Source organism: Balaenoptera physalus (genome assembly GCF_965194825.1).
Source record: "Balaenoptera physalus genome assembly, chromosome: 7".
NCBI lineage: Eukaryota > Metazoa > Chordata > Mammalia > Artiodactyla > Balaenopteridae > Balaenoptera > Balaenoptera physalus.
The window spans coordinates 46,328,668-46,350,601 of record NC_138886.1 but is presented as its reverse complement, the minus strand read 5'-3'; the positions used below and the strand labels follow the sequence as shown (position 1 = coordinate 46,350,601).

The window sequence follows — 21,934 nt, the reverse complement described above, 5'->3', positions numbered from 1 at the left end:
TTTACTTTTTACCACAACTGCCTACTCTATTCAGAAAATTAAGACCATTAAACTCTGAGAAGTTCAAAATATAGAATTAAATGAATTATCAGAATTAAATAAATGCTTTCCACAGAACAGTTACTTCATTATGTAAAGGTTTAGCCTCTGAATGGAACAGATAGAAATGCAAACTGAAATCTGTAAGTACTAATCATTTTAATAATGTTTCAGTCTCTTACATATCAATTGAGTTTTGGGGATATTGGTCTAATTTTTAACAATTTTCTTCTTTTTCTAAAATTTATCTCATCAGCAATTACATCTATCCCTTTTTATCTTTATCAGAAGCCATTTCCATGTTAAACAGATTAAAATTTTTTCATTCCAGACTATAACATGTAGTTTTGTACCTAGCTTAAAAAAAATCCTAACCTAAAACAAACTGGACCACCACTCCAGCCTTGATTTTTGTTTAGAGCTTTAAACAAAAACTTTGCATTTGTTACCCTCAAAGTCTGTAATTAGTAGTTGAACCACACAAAGAATCAACATGATGTCATGTCTAGACAACATGTAAATTAATATGAAAGCAATTGATTTACAAACTCTATACTAATACAAATTAATCTGAATTAAGTTTAATCCTCAGTTATTAACTGATTAAGTGTCGCTGTTGGTAGCTACAGAATGGTGATTTCCATCTGTGAATTTTAGGGACACAACTGAATCATTGACTTTGTATGGAGAAATAGTGAAAGGAAGCATAGACCATACACAATGATGCTCCATCACTGTTCCCTGCACAGAAGAGCTAGAGAAGTAAAACTGAAATACACAATTTAAAAACATACAGGAAGCTTTTCTCAAGTGTCATAATTAACTTTTGGCAAAGGGGATGTTTCAGGCGTGTTGACTCTGGCTGTGACTGGCACACCATCCCTCTTAGAAAGTGCATTCATCTGTTCTGAGGGAGAATTTGCTCTTGCTTTGAGCAAACATGAAATCAAAATTGCCAATATGTTCCTTCTTTTTTAGTAGAATTATTACAATTTACTGTGGACAGGAAAACACATCATTATTAAGTACTGACCTCTGTGAAAGACCCTTGGACTTTGGGGTTACAATATTCCCAAGTCTTCAGAGCAAATCAACAGGTGCATACTCTTAACCCAGAGTAGGTTATTATTCTACCACCTCACACATAGTCAGGGGTGCTAGAAATGTCATATTTATCTCATTTACTAAGATATATATTTACTTCTTTTTAAATATTATGGGTCCTCCTCAAGTTTTTTTTTTTTTTAAAGTATTGTTTTTGTTTTGTTTTGCTTTTTTTTGAGGAATATTTATTCAAGTAAAATTAGCTTTTACTCATTTTAGAGTGCTAAAATCTCAGCATGAATATCATCGTAATATAAGAAAATATATGAAAAATGTTGGTTTTGCTTCCATTAGCTAGTTTCCGTGATTGCATAACATTTTTTCGGATAACTAGAAATCAAGAACAATCCTATCAAATTAAGAAAAATGTTTTACGCTTTTTAATTTGGTGGTCATGTTCATTTAGTTTGTCAGAAAACTCTATAACTTATGTTGGAACAAAATTCAGGAGTGTTCTGTGACTATAATATACATAAGTTTGATAATTAAAAAGCAACTATGTTATTTCAAAACGAGGGTCATTGTATTTATATAGACTCTTTTACAGACATCCTACTCATTGTCATAATAACTGAGGCTGTCATGACCATGGTCTGCGCCTCACAGGAAGCCCTAAACAATTCTGACAGGCTGCAGCTCATTAAGGGACAGTCATTTTGTTGAAATGTCTATCAGCTCGCAGGGATGCACTAAGATGAATAGGCCCAAAACAATAGGCCCATTTGTTAGAGCAGTAGCTTCTCTAATACATGATGAGACAATCAAGCCAAGCTGCCTTCGGCACAAAGACATAATTAATCAAATGGACAAATGGTTCAAAAATTGCTCTAGTATATTCTGTAGTGGACAGAGGTTTCCATGGAAACATTGGCGTTTGCATCACAGTTAATGACCATTCTGTACAATGAAGTCTCTCCCTTCACAGACACTTCTTCACTCCCTCTCCACTACGCTTGCTCTCCCCACTTCTTCAGCCATTAAAAAAATACAACCTGGAGAAAAACAAACAAAATAGGGAGAAGGAGGAAGCTTAAAAGAGAACCCTGAGTGTCTGATTTCCCTATCAGAAAAATCTAATAGTTCTATATCTCTATGAAACTAATTGCAAATTTTTTATTGTGTTCTCAATACTTAAAAAAATACATATGTAGAAAACCAACCTAAAATTGTGACTTTTCACACTATTAAATAATTACAGTGACTTCACTGAAGTATTTACAGATACAAATTAGGTTACTGTGATGATTTAAAATGTATTAAAAAATTAAATTGTAACATTTCTAAAATGTTAAATGAAAATTTAGTAAAGCCTTGTGTAAAGGGAGACTTTAATTTCTCTTCGGTCTCTGGAAAAGGATACATAAATATTTCTTCAGTATGACTGCTTTTTACCTTGAGTTGTAAAGCATCACTGATTAATATTTAATCAAGTTAAGGGTTATCCCTACTTTGGCACCTAATAAAACATACTCCCTATAGGTAACTGCATCTATTCTTTGAAGGTAGTTTCTTGTTACTATATGATGGCTTTTGAGTTTGAATCATTGCTCTCCACCCTCCCTCCAAAATGTAGCTTATCAGAGTGTTCTTTCCAGTCACAAGAAAGACAATTGTTCAGAGGTGAGCTGACAAACGAAATATGCTCCATCTTGGTAGTTTAAGAACCACAAAAATGGTTAAGTTTTATCCCTATTTGGCGGTCTTCTGTAGTACTTGAAACAAGAGTTTGATCTTTGGTAAAGATACGGCAGGGTAGTTTATTGTAATATTTATTGGGGTTTTTTGTTTCCCTCTAATTGTATTTTTGTCTTTTCACTTTCTCTAAAAATCTTCTTTTATGTCTTTGTATGGGTAGCTGGATTGCCTTGTAGTGTCCCTTGAAGACATGTTTCCTTACTGGTTTTTAAATCTTTACTTTTAAAAGCCTGTGTCAGTGGAATCTTTTGCAGGTGGGAAGCATGAGGAGGAGAGAATGCTGAGGCTTTGGAGTCAGGGTAGGTTGGGGGGACAAATGCAGCAAGGGAGCTGCTAGCATTTTTCAAAATTGGAAAGGAGGGAGACTCCTGCTAGTCCTGAAAAAATGAAGGGCCCAGACCACTACCCTGGGTGTGAGAGAGTTTTATGTGTCAGCTTCACTGAACTAAGCAATGTCTAGTGAGCTGTTAGGACATTATTTGTGAGTGTGCCTGTGAGGGAGTTTCTGGAACAGATTAGCATTTGAATTGGTAGACTGAGTAAAGAAGCTCACCCTCACCAATGCAGGTGGGCATCATCCAATCTGTTGAGTGCCAGAACACAACAAAAAGGCAGAGGAAGAGCAAGTTTGCCCTCTTTGCTTAAGCTGGGAAATCTATCTTCTCCTGCCCTCAGACATTAGCACTTCTGGTTCTCAATCCTTTGGACTTGGACTGAATTACAACCACTGGCTTTCCAGCTTGCAGACAGAAGGTCATAGACCTTTTCATTTCACTCTTTTCTTGCTTGTATTTATTTAAAAAAAATGAGAAGTCTGCTGTAACTCTCTCCTTGTTCCTCTGTATGGAAAGTGTTCTCCAATTCCTGGATTCCATCAATATTTTCTCTTTATTTTTGGTTTTCTGCAGTTTGGCTATGATTTGTCTGTGTAGTGTTTTGAGTTATTACCCTGCTGCTGTTATGTAAACTTCCTGGTTCTGTGGTTTGGTATCCATCATTAATTTCAAAAGTTCTCAGCTATTATTTCTGCAAATATTCCATCTGCTCTGTTCTCTTGTTCTTTTCTTTCTGATACTCCAATTATATGCATGTTGCAGCTTTTGATCTTGCTCCACAGTTCTTAGATATTCTGTTCTATTCTATTCTGTTCTGTTCTGTTCTATCCTGTGCTTTTCATTTTCTTCTTTATTTTCCTCTTTGCATTTCAATTTGAGAAGTTGCTATTTACTTATGTTCAATCTCACTGATTTTTTCCTCAGCCATGTCAATCTACTGACATGCCCATCAAAGGCAGTCTGCATTTCAAATACTGCGTTTTTTATTTCTAGCATTTCCTTTTTATTTATTTCTTTTTTTTTTTTTAAAGATTTTTAATTAATTAATTTATTTATTTATGGCTGTGTTGGGTCTTCGTTTCTGTGCAAGGGCTTTCTCTAGTTGTGGCAAGTGGGGGCCACTCTTCATCGCGGTGTGCGGGCCTCTCACTATCGCGGCCTCTCTTGTTGTGGAGCACAGGCTCCAGACACGCAGGCTCAGTAATTGTGGCTCACGGGCCTAGTTGCTCCGCGGCATGTGGGATCTTCCCAGACCAGGGCTCGAACCCGTGTCACCTGCATTGGCAGGCAGATTCTCAACCACTGCGCCACCAGGGAAGCCCTCCTTTTTATTTTTTTAAATTAAGTTTCCATTTTTCAGCTGGCATTCCATCTGGTCTTGCGTGTTGTCTACTTTTTCCTTGAAAGTCTTTATCATATTAGTCATTGTTACTTAAAATTTCCTGTAAGATAATTCCAACATCTTTTTTATATTTGCGTCTGGTTCTGATGTTTGCCTTGTCTCTTTAGATGGTATTTATTTTTGCCTTTTGGCATGCCAGATAAATTTTGTTGAGATCAGACATATTGCATAGGGTAATAGCTACTGAGGTAAACAGGCCATCAGTATGAGATTTATGTTAATTTGGATAAGAGTTGGGGTAACTTTAATGTTTATTTTAGTTATAGGCACTAGAGGCTTTGACTTACTCTGGTGATCTTGTTTTTTCTCCCCTCTTGGCTTTCAGTTTCTTTGTGTACTCTTCTTTAGAGATTGTTTGTGCCTTAAAGTTTTTAAGCTTTAATCCACTGTCATTATTTCTGGATGTTTGTTAGTGTTGTGACAGGTGATGGTGGAAAAGAGGGTGTGTTTAACCTCCATATTAAGCCTCAGTTTTTTAATGGGCCTGTGTCTCAGGACTTTGGCCTATGAAGTATTTCTGCTCCTCCTCCAGGAGTACAGCTTTCATCTCTCCTGGCCCCCAATTCCCTCTCCAATCTCAGTGTTTCCAGCATATTTCCTTGAAGCCATCTTCCATGTAAACTGTGGCTTTTTTCCCCCCTTAGGTGAGATGGGAAGTCAGGATCAAGCTAGAGTTAAGGTGGATTTCCTTTCTCCAAGCTGAGATAAGTTCTCAGTATTGCCCTCTGGTGATGTCCTTTATCCTGGAGATTAGGTCTTTATTTAGAGAGAAGCGTCTGGGAGGGCTTCACAGTGGCTAAATTTTTCTTCTCCCTGTCACAGAGTCACTTGAAGAGCTTTCTTAGCTCTTCCAACAAAAACCTGTTGGTATTCCTGGAGAAAAAGCTGTGACAGTTGGGGGTCCCCTCTGCAGCCTCTGGCAATTCCTAATTCTTTTTTTTTTTAATTAATTAATTTACTTTTAAATTTTATTTTATTTATTTTTTATACAGCAGGTTCTTATTAGTTATCTATTTTATACATATTAGAGTATATATATGTTAATCCCAATCTCCCAATTCATCCCACCACCACCCCCACTGCTTTCCCCCTTGGTGTCCATACGTTTGATCTCTACATCTGTGTCTCTGTTTCTGCCTTGCAAACTGGTTCGTCTGTACTATTTTTCTAGATTCTATATATATGTGTTAATATACTATATTTGTTTTTCTCTTTTTGACTTACTTCACTCTGTATGACAGTCTCTAGGTCCATCCACGCCTCTACAAATGACCCAATTTCATTCTTTTTTATGGCTAAGTAATATTCCATTGTATATATGTACCACAACTTCTCTATCCATTCGTCTGTTGATGGGCATTTAGGGTGCTACCATGAACTAGCTACTGTAAATAGTGCTGCAATGAACATTGGGGTTCATGTGTCTTTTTGAATTATGGTTTTCTCTGGGTATATGCCCAGCAGTGGGATTGCTGGGTCACATGGTAATTCTATTTTTAGTTTTTTAAGGAATCTCCATACTGTTCTCCATAGTGGCTGTATCAGTTTACATTCCCACCAACAGTGCAAGAGGGTTCCCTTTTCTCCACACCCTCTCCAGCATTTGTTGTTTGCAGATTTTCTCATGATGCCCATTCTAACCAGTGTGAGGTGATACCTCGTAGTTTTGATTTCCATTTCTCTATTAATTAGTGATGTTGAGCAGGTTTTCATGTGCCTCTTGGCCATCTGTATGTCTTCTTTGGTGAAACGTCTATTTAGGTCTTCTGCCCATTTTTAGATTGGGTTGTTCATTTTTTTAATATTGAGCTGCATGAGCTGTTTATATATTTTGGAGATTAATCCTTTGTCCACTGATTCGTTTGCAAATATTTTCTCCATTATGAGGGTTGTCTTTTCATCTTGTTTATAGTTTCCTTTGCTGTGCAAAAGCTTTTAAGTTTCATTAGGTCCCATTTGTTTATTTTTGTTTTTATTTCCATTACTCTAGGAGGTGGGTCAGAAAAGATCTTGCTGTGATTTATATCAAAGAATGTTCTTCCTATGTTTTCCTCTGACAGTTTTATAGTGTCCGGTCTTACATTTAGGTCTTTAATCCATTTTGAGTTTATTTTTGTGTATGGTGTTAGGGAGTGTTCTAATTTCATTCTTTTACATGTAGCTGTCCAGTTTTCCCAGCACCACTTATTGAAGAGACTGTCTTTTCTCCATTGTATATCCTTGGCAATTCCTAATTCTTACTAGATAAGGGATCTTTGACTGACAGTTTCTGCTTCAGGTAAGCAAACATCAGGTACTTTAACTCTTTGGGCTTTAGGAATGCAGTTTGTCCTGTGAACTTAGTCCTCTGATGGGTCTGAGAAAGTCACTGATTTTCCATTTCTCTAGCATTTTTCTTATTGTAAGGGTAAGAGTAATGATCTTCAACCAGTTTACATGTTGGGCAGAAACCTGAAGTCTTCAGATTTATGGATATTTATTTTATTTTTGGGTTAAAATCCAGTACTACTATTATTTATTTTTTTGCTCAAATTATTTCAGCCTTGGTCATTGAGAGCTCTTTTTCAATGTGGATTCTGTGTCCTCTTGACATGCACCTCCATTTTCCTCCAACAGTGAGAAATCTGCAATTTATTTATTTGTTCAAGCCTAGTATTCATATAAAGCAGTTTGATAATATGTCCCACAAGTGTGTAAAACAAGTTTCCCAACTAGACTACAATGTTTCTTTACAATCTGTTGTGTCTTAAGCCTTAAATTATTCAGTCAAAACACTGTTTTCCAGAGTTACTTAGGTTGGCTTCTTTTTCCTCACTCACTTCAGTTGTTCATTTCACTCATCTGTAGGTTCCTTAGTCATAGTCTGCATTCCACCTTGGGTGATTTCTGTAGACCTATCTTCAAGTATTCAGATTCTTTCCTTGGCTGTGCCCAGTTTGCTATTAAGCCTGTTGAAGATATTCTTTTCATCTCTGTCACTGTGTTTTGGATTTTTGTTGTTTCTATTTAACTTTTTCTTATAATTTCCATCTCTCTGCTGAATTTGACCATCTATCTTGCATGTTGTCCACTTTCCCCCTTACACCCTTTTACATATTAATCATATGTATTTTAAATTCCCTCTCAGATACTTCCAACACCTGTGTCATATAAGTGTTCTAATGATTGCTCTGTTTCTTAGGAATGTGCTTTGTTATCCTTGCCTTTTTGTATGCATCCTAATTTATTCCTGGAAGATAAATATCTTGTGTAGGTCAGAAGAGATTAAGGTAAATAGTTTTTATGCTTGGAAATAGGCATGATTTTCTTTCTGCTAGGACTTCGGGGGGAAGAAATTTATTTCACCTATTAAAACCTGGTTTTCAGGCTTGTTGTTGCTATGGTTACTCTCAGGGTGCCATAGGTCTCATATTCTTCTAATTACATTTATGTTTAGGGTAGGGGCTTGCAGAGGGTTTTTTAGTTCAATGCCTATTCCATGCTAATCTTTTGGTCTTCTCTCTACATTGGGCCTTGGTGAAGATCTGCTTTTTGGAAACTGTTACTTGATGTTTCTTTTCCTGGGGTGTGTGCTTTGGGCAGGGCATGGTTGTTCTTGATTAAGTCTTGTTTTAGGCACTGTGTCCCTGGTTCTCAGTCCTGTAACTTGCTTTATAGTTCTGAGTCCAGTACATCTTTATGTCCTTCTTCTAGGGTTTGAAGTTTGTTTTTTTCCTGTTTCCTTCCCCTAGCTGCAATGGGTTATCACTAGAGCCCTAAGAGCACCAGTGGGTGCTCACCTTCTCCCCTCCCCTGCCTGCCCCAGGCACAGGGTAAGGTTTCTGGTTTTGTAGGGAAGATAGAGAAGAAATACCTCAGTTGAGCTTTGTGATGCTTCCATAGCAGCTGCTGTTTTCCTCCTTCAGTTCTGCACCACAAGGGAGATTTTCTCTGAAATCTGTCAAAATTTTCTGAGTCCTCAGTTGGCAGACTCCTCCAGTATTTGCAGTTCCGAGGGCCTTCACCCTCTTGCCAGTGCACATTCAATCTCTACTGGTTGGACCATAACCCCAGCTTAACCCTTCTTATCCAGCTGCATCCCATCCTGGTAAGCCACTGCTCATATCATATGTTTTCCTGTAAGCTCCAGAATTTTTCTTAGATTTTTGGGCCAGTTAGCTGGCTTGAAACCTCAGCACTCCAATGGGTTCAAGAAAAGTTGTGAACTTGCTATTGTGTGTATATCTTTTTATATCACTGTGAATTCTGAACCATGCGACTGTATTATATATTCACAAATTGTAAAAAGAAAGAAATGCAAGACAAAGTGGTACCTACTCAAAACTCTCACATGTGAGAAGCAATCTGTTCAAAAAGGTAAAGTAATAGGTCTTCATAGATGATTAATCTAAGTGACTTTATGCTTAACTGTATAGGAAAAGCTAATACTAAAATTCCCCATGTCTGAGTTTAAACTCTAAAAACCTCACTTTTGCTAAAAATAAAAACAAATAATCAGAACACATATTCAGATCAAAAATGATACAAGGATACAATTGTTTCCATGTGCTAATGGAATTTTATGATGCTCTCTGCTTTCAAAATTTGAATTAAGCTGTACTTCTGTACTGAAACTTAATATTTATTTATGGCAGAGTTATGTACTAATAGCCTTCCTGCCTTTGGTGGTAATCTTATTCACCTGGCCATATAACTTGTTCTGTTTATTTTTGATTTTCATTACTTTGAAAATCCTTTCATTGAACTTTGTAACTATTTAATTTATAACAAATTTGCTTTCCTTCTAGGAATTTATTCTTTTCTATATATATTCACACACATATGATGCTTTTATTGAAACCAGTTAATAGGTATGTGTATATATAATATTTATATATATGTATAATATATTGCATATTTTTCCTACTTGTGATATAGTTTAGCCACGCTAAAATGATCATATGTATATTTTTTATACATTTATATATCCTTGAATAACATTTATCATGTGCAGAACCTCACTGTAGATGCTGGAAATTTGGCAGATTTCTCTTATTTTACAAATGAAAAATGTAAATAAACAAACTAGACATAAAGGAAGTGTTTTGTGCTTCATTTACTAATGGATTGCTTGAGAGCTAAAATTAGAATACAAACATTTGATAAATAAACTTTTCTGCAGTTTTTCTCTTGTCAGGGATCCAATTGACATGTATTCTGATCACCTTCTGTCTTAGACTAATGTATTTAATTTGGAATAATATACATTTTGTTAGCATTGTGATGTCCAGGATACTGTTTTGTTTCTGAAAAAAAGAAATAAATGCTCAGGCTAGAATAATAAGCAGTACCTGCCTGCCAAGGACTTTCAATCAAGTGGGTCAACCTTAAATAGCAACATCCTGTGAATTAGATCAATTTGTGATTCCTTATGATTTTCTGACTTCTAAAAATCTTTTCAATGGGCTGAAGAAGTACATACTTAGAACTCTTAGATAAGTTAAGAGCTGGTGAAATTTGCATTAGTGTCATTAAGAAAAAGGTGAGCCTGTATATTTCCAGATGCCATGGAATATTCTATGGTCTCCTTCATCCTGGCTCTCAGACATAAAGCACAGACAAGTCACAGAGCTTGTCAGATAATGAGGAAATAGCCATCTAGACCTTTTCACAATGAAGTTCCTTTGCATCCAAGCCAGAAACTGAGTTAAACTTTACTGAGAGAGAGTGTGAAAATAAAATTCAAGAAGTACGAGCACTGTTTTAGTGAATACTTAGATTTTGTGAGGTATAAGAGAAAGCAACAAAACAAAACAGAAAGATGGAATATTCACAGAGGGATAGAAAGAGGACAAAACCAGCTCAGGGATATAAAAAAGAAAAAAGTTTCAATCGGAAAACAATATTCAATATTGAAAACAGAGCAGAACAGTTGGGATAGATGAGAATGAGGGTTAGAAAAGGGTCTTCACATTTTAGTTACATGGTATAGATTCCAATATTTAAATAAGATTATACAGTTCTCTTTCAATTTAATGAAAAGGGGGAAGGTGCAATTTATCTTAGTTTGAGTAGGGTCAACAAAAAAGAAACCACCCCGCCCCACCCCAGGTTATTGAAAGAACAATGAAAAGCAGTAAAAAAAAAAAAAAAAAAAACAGTGAAAAGCAGTAAAAAGTGTGAGCTTTGGATCCAGGGTGCCTTAGTTAAACTCCAGTTCTGCTGCTTACAAGCTGTGTGACCTTAGGTTACTTTATTTAACCTCTCTGCTACTCACTTTTCTCATTTGTTAAATAAGAATAATATTAGTATCTACTTCATAGTACTGTTGTGAGGATTATATAATAAAATATATTATTGATAAGTGTTTGCTTTAACAAGTTCTTTACAAACCCTCAGAGTCATCGGTACCATGGAATTCAGAATTTGAAGTAAGAAGGATCATATACTATATGTCACATAAAACCCCTCATGGGTTCTGGGGAAGTCCACATGAATATTTCTGCAGCAAAATTGATCAATTTTAATACTACATGGAATAAAGAATATAAATAGCTTCTTGTGAGTTCATTTTAGGTGTTGATGACAAAAAAAAATTCTGGTTGGGAGAGGATTTGACCACCAATTGCAGTTCCAAAAAAAGTTCAGTTTTCAGAGCTTTTTGGATATAAGATTTGTCTATAAAGGATCATCATCATCATCTAAAACTAGACATGAAGGAATGATATTAGGCGTCAAGTTTACCTCTGACAAGGAGAAAAACCACTTCTTAGATACCTGGATGCACTTTGAGCAGTCACAGTGATGCAGAGCCCCTTGTTTTGGTAAGCGTTGTTTTCTTATCTTATAATGCTAGCCAAGACCTCTGGTCAAAGGTTAATAAGTATTTGTAGTAGCAGAATCTTTGTCTCATTCCAGATCTTAAAGGCAATGTGTCTAAATTTCTTTATTAAATATATTATATAGCAATGTAATTTCCCTGGTTAAAGCACCAGAAAGCTTGATGGAAATTTAGTATGTTGGTTAATTGTTTTATATGACTCACAGAATATTCATTCAAGTAGCTTTCTTCTATTAGTGGCTCCATATAATTTTGACAAACTTACAGATGATTTCTGTGTTTTCTGAATTATTCTATACAAAAAACTAAGTGGACTTCTGGTTTCCAGTTCTGCATATAAGTAGCTCAGAAGTTGCTCCTTACAACAAATAAAAAGCTGAAAGACTGAAAAATCAACAAATCTTCTTGGATCCATAAGAGAGGGGAGGACATAGAGCAAACCCTGCTGTAAAGATTGGAGAGACAGACAGGTAGATACAGGGAGTCACAGATCACTGGAGCAGAGATTCAGAAGTGGAGTAGCCACAGGAACTAGGCCTGTGGTAGGAAAATCTAAACTGTAATTGAGGAATTGCTAGAGGCTCAGCGTGGACAAGTATGAGAGTTTAAATCTCCAGGAGAATAGTTATGGGGGGGTCCCCACAATTTTGTGAGATTGACCAGAATTCCACAGCAAATATCAGAGAAGATTCCCCTTGTGTTTTTGGCAGAGTGGGTGGGATGCAGGGAAAGGAACCATTTTGAAATATTCCAGAACACTCTGTTCTTCTTAATAGGTCCTGCCCTCAAGAGAAACCAGCTAACTAAAGCCCAAGCTGCCTGCGTATTAACAGAGCCTAGCTAACCTGGGGATGGGAAATACCCACACACAGCTAACTCTAGCCATCCTCTCCTACTAAGTGGTGAAAAAAACTCTGAGAAACACTTGTGAAGTTCACAGTTCAGAGGCATAGGCTCACTAAAGGATTGGGACCTAATTATAGGACTATAGAGCATTTTCCCTCTCTGCATATCTTACCACCACATTACTAAAGACCTATTCACAGCAGTTCCTTTTAGCTGCTGCATCATGGATAGCTATCAAGAAAAAATTACAAGGGATACCAAAAGGTGAAAACATAATTTGAAGAGACAGAGCAAGTATCAGAACCAGACATGGCAGAGATGTTGGAATTATCAGACTGGGAATTTAAGACAACTATAATTAACATGCTAGGGGCTCTATCCATAGGTAAAAAACATGCAAGAACAGATGGATGGGGACTTCCCTGGTGGCACTAAGTGGCTAAGACTCCATGCTCCCAATGCAGGAGGCCCGGGTTCAATCCCTGGTCAGGGAACTAGATCCCACATACATGCTGCAACTAAGAGTTTGCATGCCACAACTAAGGAGCCCTGGAGCCACAACTAAGGAGCCCTGGAGCTACAACTAAGACCCAGCACAACCAAATAAATAAATAAATATTTTAAAAAAAGAACAGGTGGACAATGTAAACAGAGAAATGGAAATTCTAAGAAAAAATCAAAAAGAAATGCTAGAGATAAAAAACAATATGACAGAAAAGAAGAGTGCCTTTGATGAGCTTATCAGAAGAATGAACACAGCTGAGGCAAGAGGATATCTGAGCTTGAGGATATCTCAATAGAAACCTCCAAAACTGAAAAGTGAAGAGAAAAATACTAGAAAACAAGCAAACAAACAGAATATCCATGGACTGTGGAGCAACTACAAGAGGTGTAACATACGAGTAATGGGAATACCAGAAGGAGAAGAAAGAGAGAGAAACTGAAGAAATATTTGAAACAATAATGACTGAGAATTTCCCCCAATTAATGTCAGACACGAAATCACATATCTAAGAAGCTCAAAGAATGTGAAGCAGGACAGATGCCAAAAATTACACCCAGGCATATTCTAGTCAAACTACAAAATTCAAAGATATATTTTTAAAATCCTGAAAGAAGCCAAAGGAAAAAAGACATCTTACCTATAGAAGAGCAAAGAATTACCTTCAACTTCTCAGAAACCATGAAACAAGAGAGGATAGTGAAATATTTAAAGTATTGAGAAAAAAAGTCTACCAACCTATAATTCTGTACCCTACAAAATATCTTTCAAAAGTGAAGAACAAAGATTTTCTCAGATGAACAAAAATTAAAGGAATTTGTTGCCAGCAGACCTGCCTTCACAGTGAGATTTCAATAGACCTCTTTTGTTAAATTTTAGAAATATTAAGTAAAAATCAGTAAGAATATTGAAGACTTGAGCCAAACTATTAATCAAATTGACACTTTAGAGCATTATACTCAATAACAACAAAATACATATTCTATTTAAGTGGACATAGAATGTTCACTAATTGAGGCCACATTGGGAATAAATTTAAATAGATGAAAATCAGACAATATTACCTGACCACAATGGAATTAAATAGAAATGTACAATATAAAGATATTTGAAAAATCTCCAACAGTTTGAGAATTAAACACTTCTAAATAACTTAAAAAGAAAAGTTAAGAAGAAATCATAGGGCATATTAGAAAATATTTTTAACTGAATGAATATAAAAACTTGCCATGTCAAAATGTGTGAGATGTAGCTAAAACAATCTTCACAGGGAAGTGTATAGCTTTTAAATATTTACATTACAATAAAAGAAATAATCTAATGTTCTTAGATTTCTCTTTTGGTAATGGTTGATTAGCTCTTATTGGACCAATACTTCCACAAATAACAGCTATAAACTAAAGGGGAATATGTAAAAAGAAATAACTATCTAAGGTCACTGGAGACTGAGAAAATTAGGTAGGCATTTTAGGTGAGTTTCAACACTTGGTAAAAGAATATTATAATGGGTAAGTTTCCTGGTTTCACCACTTTTAGCCTGAGGGCCAACACCAATAGTGCAACGTGGTGCACCTAAACTATGAAAGGGAGAAGACTTTCTTACTGGATTGATAAGCCAAAGGGCAGTGTTTGGGACAACTACACAGCTGAAAAGTTAAGAGGGGGTGAAGTGGGTTGGGAAGAAGTTCTCTAAAAAGAAAGATAAGGTTGAAACACCATGGTATATCTAAATATCTGGTTGAACTCTAACCAAAATCCATGGATAAGACTGCAAGCAGACATGCTAAGGCTAAAAAGAGAAATGAGATTTCAGCTGTCATGCATCACACAGAAAAAACAGGTGTGAATTCTGTAAGATGACTGCCTGCTTAAAAAATAATCAATATTCTTTGGAGGAATATAACATAATCTAGAATCTGTACAAGTACAATTCACAATATATTTTGTGTAGTTTGGACACAAATCCACACTACTCAAATTTCAAATAAACAGAAAAGTGTCTCAATCAATGGAGACAAAACTAGAGATGATGAAGATGTCGGAATTAGCAGAACAGATTTTAAAGCAGATAGTGTAACTATCTTCAAGGATATGGAAATATGTTGATAATGAAAGAAAAGACAGGAAATCTCAGCAAAGGAATAGAAGGTATGAAAGAAGAACAAATAAGAAATTGAAAAGTGGAATATACAAATATCTGAAATAAAAATTTTACCTAATGGGATTAACAACATATTGGGAAGCTCTGAAGATAGAGTGAATAAACTTTAAGATAAATCAATATATTATAAATTACCTCTATTGGGTAACAGAGAAGATAAAATGAAAAAAATAATGAAGAGACTCAAGGAGCAAAAATCTAAAATAATCTAACATATGGTAATTGTAGTTCCAGGAGAGGAAAACATGAAGGGACAAAATAAATGTATGAAGAAATATGGCTTAAAACTTCTCTAATTTGCTGAGACACATAAATTTACAGAATCAAAAATATCATTGGAACCCAAGCATGATTAAAAAAAAAAAAAAAAAGGATCAAGGCACAACAAACCGATGAAAACTAATGATAAATAGAACATTTTGAAAGCAGCCAGAGATAAACATGTTCCATATAGAAGGAGAAGAAAATTTACTTGAGTTCAGTCAAGGTAACCCTTATATCTCCCCTATGTAACATAGAGCTTAAGACACTAGGAATTTAGTAAATATTTGCTGAACAAATAGAAGATTTATTGAATGTCCAAATGAAGCAATACTTATTTAGAGTTAGCATAGGTAGTGAAATAGCACTAGACTTGCGGTAGAAGATCTTAATTAAAAGTTTAAATTGACCATCAATTACCTGAGTGATTCTGAACAAGATCCTTAGTCTCCATAAGCCTAATCTCATTTTAAAATTGAAATAAGGTTATTGTGAAGATTACATAAGACAACCCATGTGCAAATGCCTGTTTTTGACATATAGAAGATATTTTGTAATATTTAGTTGAAATATTTAATATTTCATATAACTAAATATTTCTTAAAATATTTCATGTTTTAAATGTTTCTCATAAAGATATACTGTTTAATTTCTGCAAAGAAAGGCCATATTTCATGTGTTGTTTTTCTATAAAAATGGTTTATAGACTAAAAAGAGTTGCCCAAAGTAAAGGCAAATAATCCTCTGACATCCACAAAATTACTTAAATCTTGTCCATGTATCCTCTTGATTCATAGGATGGTGACAGGAATTTTAGTGTAATGCTTCTAGTTACTGATCTTTTACAACTGGCCATCTACCAGAATTTCCTTAAATAGGCTTTAAAAAATATTTGTTAAAATTCTAATAAATAAATTAAAATTAAAGAATTTTCTTAAAATTTTTTTCCATTGAAATATAGTTGACTTACTATATTAGTCTCATGTGTACAACAGAGTAATTCAATAATTTTAGAGATTGCACTCTCTACCAATTTACTGTAAAATACTGACTACATTCCCTCTGCTGTATATTACATCCTTGTAAATTATTTATTTTATATCTAGTAGTTTGTAGCTTTTAGTCTCCTTATTTGTCCCTCCTCTCACCCCTCTCCTCTCTAGTAACCATTAGTTTGTTCTCTGTATCTGTGAGTCGTTTCTGTTTTGTTACATTTGTTTATTTTTTAGATTCCACATGTAAATGAAAAATGCAGAATTTGTCTTTCTCTGTCTGACTTATTTCACTAAACATAACACCCTCCAGATCCATCTATGTTGTCACAAATGGCAACATTTCATTCTCTTTTATGGCTGAGTAATATTTACTCCATTAGATAAATATACAACATCTTTATCCATTCACCCATTGATAGACACTTAGGTTGCTTCCATATCTCGGCTATTGTGAATAACGCTGCTATGAACATGGGGGTGCATATATCTTTTCAAATTAGTGTTTTTGGTTTTTTTGGATATATACCCAGAAGTGGAATTGCTGGGTCTTATGGTAGTTCTACTTTTAGTTTCTTGAGAAACCTCCATGTTGTTTTCCACAGTGGCTGTACCAACTTACATTCCCACCAACAGTGTACGAGGGTTCCCTTTGCTCCATATTCTTGCAAACATTTATTTGTGTTCTTTTTGACAACAGCCATTCTGACACGTGTGAGGTGATATCTCTTGGTTTTGATTTGCATTTCCCTGATGATTAGTGATGTTGAGCATCTTTTAATGTGCCTATTGGCTACCTGCATTTCCTCTTTGGAAAAATGTCTGTTCAGTTCTTCTGCCCATTTTAAAATTGTGTTGTTTGTTTTTTTGATGTTGAGTTGTAAATTAAATTTAATTTAAAATTTCCAAATTAATTTAAGTATTTTCATTTCTTATATATTATGAGTCTTGGCTAAAAATATTATGACATATCTTGTTAATTACCATATTGAAGATCTCTGATTGTAGATAATAACAAATTCTTTGCTCTGTATTACATTGTGAGAGATTATATTAAGCCAAGTTGATGATGTAATCTTTAATACCAAAAATAGAAATAGGATATTTTCTCAGTGCTAAGGTACACTTTCTCTTTCACATTTTAACTTTTTTGAAATTGGGATACAAATTTCTCTGTGTCTCCTTGGAAAAATGCATATTCAGGTCTTCTACACATTTTTTAATTGGGTTGTGCTTTTTGATATTGAGTTGCACGAGTTTTGTATATATTTTGGATATTAATCCCTTATCAGACATATTGTTTGCAAATATCTTCTCCCATTCAGTAGGTTGCCTTTTCATTTTGTTGATGGTTTCCGTCACTATACAAAAGCTTTTCACATTGATTAGGTTCCACTTGTTTGTTTTTGCTTTTGTTTCCCTTGCCTGTGGAGACACATCCAAAAACTATTGCTGAGACAAATGTCAAAGAGCATACTGTCTATATTTTCCTCTAAGAGTTTTATGGTTTCAGGTCTTATATTCAGGACTTTAATCTATTTTGAGTTTATTTCTGTGTATAGTGTGAGAAAATGATCTAGGTTCATGTAGTTGTCCAGTTTTCCCAACACCATTTGTTAAAGAAACTATCTTTTCCCCATTGTATATTCTTGCTTCCTTTCTTGTAGATAAACTGACTACATGTGTGTGGGTTTATTTCTGCACTCTTTATTCTGTTCCATTGATCTAGGTGTCTGTTAGTGTCTAGTACCTTGCCATCTTAATTACTGTAGCTTTGTATAACAGTCTGAAGTCAGGGAGCACAAAACCTTCATAATACCTTTCTTCTTTTTTCTCAAGATTGCTTGAGTGATTTGGGGTCTTTTTGTGATTCCATATAAATTTTAGGATTATTTGTTCTAGTTCTGTGAAAAATGTTCATTGGTATTTTGATAGGGATTGCATTCAATCTGTAGATTGCTTTGGGTAGTATGGACATTTTAACAACATTAATTTTTCAAATCCATGAACATGGAATATCTTTTCATTTATTTGTATCATCTTCAATTTCTTTCATCAATGTCTTACACTTTTCAGATGCCCATTCTTTCCACGTCTATTTAACACAGTATTGGAAGTCCTAGCCACAACAACCAGATAAGAAAAAGAAGTGAAAGGCATCCAAATGGGAAGGGAAGAAGTAAAACTGTCACCATTTGCAGATAACCAACTATATATAGAAAACCCTAAAGTCTCCAAAAAACTATTAGAACTAATAAATAAATTCAGTAAAGTTGCAGGATACAAGATTAATGTACAGAAATCTGTTGCATTTCTATACACTAATACTGAACTATCAGAAAGAGAAATCAGGAAAAAAATCCCATTATAATCAAATCAAAAAGAATTAAGTATCTAGGAATAAATTTAACCAAGGAGGTGAAAGACCTGTACTCTTTAAAATTCTTTATGAGAATTTTATTTCATATTTACCATCCCATCTCATGAAATATTACTATCGAATATCTACCTCCAAAGAGCTACTAATAATTTTAACATTTGTACCACAATTAAGTTTGGTGATTTAATAGTTTTAAAGATAAATTGCAATGCTTAGTTCCACTCATTACATTCGTAATTAGGATTTACTTAAGGCATATAAAGTACACACAAATGTAAATTCTTTGTCTGGTAAAAATAAACTTATCAGAGATAGGGTGACAGCAATAATTTTTAAAAATATTTTAACATAAAAAAACAAAGACATCATGTTTTCTGTGATATTAAAGGGAAACATATAGGAATGTGCTTTCCTTTTTCTATGGATTAATATTTCCAAAAGAGATTTCTCATTTGACAATGGTTCTGATACAAACTATGACCTCCTATAAAACTCAGAGGTCAAAGGACAAAATATTACTAAATAATTAACAACACTATGTTTTCCTGGAATCTGGAGATTAAAAAACACGTATGTTGTACCCTAAGCCATGTTAGGTTGGGATTATTAATTTAATACTGTGAAGACAAATATTTTTAAATCACAGATTTTTATGTGTGAAGTCCAAACAGGGAATTATCTTTATAAAAAGAGAGAAAATTGTAACTACTTTTCAAATGTAACCTTGACATTTTGAAAAGTGCAGTAATAGATCTGTCCCCATGGAGACAAATGTTTTACCCTTAATTTCTGCAACCAAAATTCAGCACATTATACCAAGCTCTGATCCAGTTTCTAGTGTACCTTGGGGTTTTATATGATTACAAGGATATGTCCAAGTAAATCATAAAGATTCACAATGAATGTTTTCATTCTCCACTCTTCCAATTGATACTGCATGTTATTTTTTCTGTGTAAACCTTGGGTTTTTCAAAATAAAATCTGTTTTTATTCAATAAAACAAAAAAAAAATTGGTTAAAAAGGAAAAGTCTGTAAGAACTTAAAAGCAATCACAAGCTCTGGGAATAAGATTTGGGTCCTATGTCCCTATCCTCCCCGTAGGACACATTTATAGAAACAAAAAATCACTTACAAACAATCAGAGTTTGTCTATATTTTTTCTATGAAGAATAAATGGAAGAAATGTTTACATTCACAAAACTTTACTTGTTAGAGGGCAGACAGCAGAAGCAAGAGGAACTACAATCCTGCATCCTGTGGAACAAAAACCAAATTCACAGACAGATAGACAAGATGAAAAGGCAGAGGGCTATGTACCAGATGAAGGAACAAGATAACACCCCAGAAAAACAACTAAATGAAGTGGAGATAGGCAACATTCCAGAAAAATAATGCAGAATAATGATAGTGAAGATGATCCAAGACCTCAGAAAAAGAATGGAGGCAGAGATTGAGAAGATGCAAGAAATGTTTAACAAAGACCTAGAAGAATTAAAGAACAAACAAACAGAGATGAACAATACAATAACTGAAATGAAAAATACACTAGAAGGAAACAATAGCAGAATAACTGAGGCAGAAGAACGGATAAGTGACCTGGAAGACAGAATGGTGGAATTCACTGCTGCAGAAAAGAATAAAGAAAAAAGAATGAAAAGAAATGAAGACAGCCTAAGAGACATCTGGGACAACATTACACGCAGCAACATTCGCATTATAGGGGTCCCAGAAGAAGGAGAGAGAGAGAAAGGACCTGAGAAAATATTTGAAGAGATTATAGTCGAAAACTTCCCTAACATAGGAAAGGAAATAGCCACCCAAGTCCAGGAATTGCAGAGAGTCCCAGGCAGGGTAAACCCAAGGAGAAAGAGGCCAAGACACATAGCAATCAAACTGACAAAAATTAAAGACAGAGAAAAATTATTGAAAGCAACAAGGGAAAAACGACAAATAACATACAAGGGAACTCCCATAAGGTTAACCGCTGATTTCTCAGCAGAAACTCTACAAGCCAGAAGGGGGTGGCAGGATATATTTAAAGTGATGAAAGGGAAGAAACTACAACCAAGATTACTCTACCCAGCAAGGATCTCATTCAGATTCGACGGAGAAATGAAAAGCTTTACAGACAAGCAAAAGCTAAGAGAATTCAGCACCACCAAACCAGCTCTACAACAAATGCTAAAGGAATTTCTCTAGGCAGCAAAAACAAGAGAAGAAAAGGAGCTACAAAAACAAACCCATAACAATTAAGAAAATAGTAATAGGAACATACATATCGATAATTACCTTAAATGTGAATGGATTAAATGCGCCAACCAAAAGACACAGGTTGGCTGAATGGATACAAAAACAAGACCGATATACATGTTGTCCACAAGAGACCCACTTCAGACCTAGGGACACATACAGACTGAAAGTGAGGGGATGGAAAAAGATATTCCATGCAAATGGAAATCAAAAGAAAGCTAGAGTAGCAATACTCGTATCAGATAAAGTAGACTTTAAAATAAAGAATGTTACAAGAGACAAGGAAGGACACTACATGATGATCAAGGGATCAATCCAACAGGAAGATATAACAATTATAAATATATATGCACCCAACATAGGAGCGCCTCAATACATAAGGAAACTGCTAACAGCTATAAAAAAGGAAATTGACAGCAACACAATAATAGTGGGGGACTTATAACCTCACTTACACCAATGGACAGATCACTCAAACAGAAAATTAATAAGGAAACACAAGCTTTAAATGACACAATAGACCAGATAGATTTAATTAATATTTATAGGACATTCCATCCAAAAACAGCAGATTACACTTTCTTCTCAAGTGCACACGGAACATTCTCCAGGATAGATCACATCTTGGGTCACAAATCAAGCCTCAGTAAATTTAAGAAAATTTAAATAATATCAAGCATCTTTTCTGACCACAACGCTATGAGATTAGAAGTCAGTTACAGGGAAAAAAACATCAAAAACAAAAACACATGGAGGCTAAACGATACGTTACTAAATAACCAAGAGATCACTGAAGAAATCAAAGTGGAGATCAAAAAATACCTAGAGGCAAATTACAACAAAAATACGATGATCCAAAACCTATGGGATGCAGCAAAAGCAGTTCTAAGAGGGAAGTTTACAGCAATACAAGCCTGCCTCAGGAAACGAGAAAAATCTCAAGTAAAAAATCTAACCTTACACCTAAAGGAACTAGAGAAAGAAAAACAAACAAAACCCAAAGTTAGTATAATGAAAGAAATCATAAAGATCAGAGCAGAAATAAATGAAATAGAAACGAAGAAAACAATAGCTAAGATCAATAAAACTAAAAGTTGGTTCTTTGAGAAGATAAACAAAATTGATAAACTTTTAGCCAGACTCATC

At 34.9% G+C, this 21,934-nt stretch overlaps 1 long non-coding RNA gene across 1 annotated transcript in view; it reads right to left on the bottom strand.

Moving 5' to 3' along the window:
* The window catches only part of LOC309664989, a 186,271-nt gene that overhangs the window by 24,495 nt on the left and 139,842 nt on the right, over positions 1 to 21,934 (bottom strand). The gene's annotated exons all lie outside the window — the stretch shown is intronic.